The 2500-nt window shown below is 44.2% G+C and overlaps 1 protein-coding gene across 1 annotated transcript in view; it reads right to left on the bottom strand.

Moving 5' to 3' along the window:
* Positions 1-2500, bottom strand: part of LOC116034421 (atrial natriuretic peptide receptor 1-like) — a gene marked incomplete at its 5' end in the record, with an annotated part of 50720 nt that overhangs the window by 28349 nt on the left and 19871 nt on the right. The window lies entirely within an intron of this gene.

Below are 2500 nucleotides of genomic sequence, written 5' to 3'. Positions count from 1 at the left end.
AACACGCAATCTGATTGGTTCAGAGCTTGCAGATGTAACAGGGTTTACATATTATGCCATTCCACTTGCCATTATTGTTATTTAATAGCAGTTCAGAATGATTGGCTCAAGGGCGCCCCCTCTCTGCAGTAGTTAAATGCCACTGGCTGTTGTGTATTCATTGCCAGTTATGAGAGACGTGCCCAAGGTGAGTTGCCGAGTACAGATATTGTGTATTTATGTCTGCATATTCATTGTATGAAAATATGTGCACTGTGATTTATGACCAGATTAATAATAAGAGTTACAAGTGGATTGTTGTACCTTTGTCAAGTGCCAGAATGTTAAAATAGCGGCATAATGCACTTTCTAGCTAGCCTCGGTGCTAACATAACATGTTATTCTTTTGTAGTGTGCTGCGTGTAAGCTACTGTGAGCCAACTGTATGACTGACCAGTACATACTCTGTTCCTACTCAGGTAATAAACGGGCCCATCGTGGCGTAAAGAGCCACTAGCCTCCCGCTCGTCATTCATCATTCTACACACAACGCAGAGTCGAGGGGTTGCTCAAACCAGCCAGTCATAGAAGTGGGACTGAGTGTGGTTACACAGACACACAACACAGCACGTCAAAACACGCAATCTGATTGGTTCAGAGCTTGCAGACACACAACACATCTGGCTCATGCATCTACACAGACACACACACACACACACACACACACACACACACACACATACACACACACACACACACACATACACACACACACACACACACACACACACACACACACACACACACACACACACACAGACACACACACACACACACACACACACACACACACACACACACACACATACACACACACACACACACACACACACACACATACACACACACACACACACACACAGAGACACACACACACACACACACACACACACAGCGCACACACACACACACACACACACAGAAGAGCAAGGCTGAAATACTGGTAAATAATATGAGAAACAGCAGCTAAATGTCAGACAGCAGTCAGCGTCCTTAAGGGTGTGTAAAGGCCGTCACACACCGACCAGACGGCCGTCACACACCGACCAGACGGCCGTCACACACCGACCAGACGGCAGTCACACACCGACCAGACGGCCGTCACACACTGACCAGACGGCAGTCACACACCGACCAGACGGCCGTCACACACCGACCAGACGGCCGTCACACACCGACCAGACGGCAGTCACACACCGACCAGACGGCCGTTACACACCGACCAGACGGCCGTTACACACCGACCAGACGGCCGTTACACACCGACCAGACGGCCGACCGTCGGCAGTAAAGCCAGTCGGACTGATCAGTCGGGTCCCCGAGGTCCAAAAAGTTCCTCAGAACTCACTGAGGAGACGCCGACTGGAGCGTACGCTCTGCACGTAATACGTCTCCATAGCAGCAGGCGGCGCTGCTCTGTATTGTTTCCATTAACAGTTTGATTATTTACCAGAAAATGAAAACCGGCAGCTGATTGGACGAATGCGTCACGTGGGTCTGGTTTCTCCAGAAACTCACAGCCAGACTGTCATGGCGGCTCGTTCAGAATACGATCTCATATTGGACTAAAATAGTTCACCGAAACGTGTTTCTGAAAACATTTGAAGAGAGAAATAGGCCGTGCAGCTGCTGAATCTGTCTTCATTTCAGATCAACAAAGCTCACACTGTAAGAAGAAAACTGTGAAATCTACAGCAACTAGCTGGCAGCAATTAGCTAGTAAGTTGCTGTAGTACATTCTACAGTATGCTTACCGTAAATCTAATCACAGCACATATAAGTGTACTGTAAATGTTATTACGGTAATAACCGCAGTACCGCACTTTTAATCACAGTAAATATTACACTACTGTAGTAGGTATTACTGCATAAATTCCAATACTGTAAAATTACAGTATAATTACTGTATTATATTTTATTTGAATACATAAGGGATAATGTATAGAATGCCGGTCATTATCGGGAAAAAAGCATTGTGAAGAGCCGTATAATAAGTAAAAATAATTACATACTGTGAAATAGCTAAACACCTAGCTGGCTGAGGAAACTGGCCAAATGCAGACAGTAATATTATCAATCAATAAGAACTGAGCATAGAAAGTGAGGTTTAAAAACTTTATTCAACCATTACAATAAAAACAACGAGTAAAACTTCACCCAACTGTTCATTCTATGAAGATATGAAATAGACATACATTTCAACCTGTTATTTTTTATCTGATAACTATGTATGTAACTACTGTAACCCAGTCCTTCCAGAAAAATGCAAAGTTTTTTTGTGATTGTTTTGGGCAAAAATCCTTGATTATGCGGCACATTTTCTTAAAAAATGTGATGGAATATGCGGGATATTTATGCAATGTTATGTGATGAAAATGCGGGAACTTGCAAAAACTGCGGTGTCATCATGGCTTCATCGCGGGGTTTGCAGCTTTTCGATGATGTTCACGTCGCGTAATTA

The sequence above is a fragment of the Sander lucioperca genome, chromosome 16 (assembly GCF_008315115.2).
Source record: "Sander lucioperca isolate FBNREF2018 chromosome 16, SLUC_FBN_1.2, whole genome shotgun sequence".
NCBI classification, from domain to species: domain Eukaryota; kingdom Metazoa; phylum Chordata; class Actinopteri; order Perciformes; family Percidae; genus Sander; species Sander lucioperca.
The sequence above is the reverse complement of the archived record's forward strand: the minus strand, read 5'-3'. Positions and strand labels throughout refer to the sequence as shown.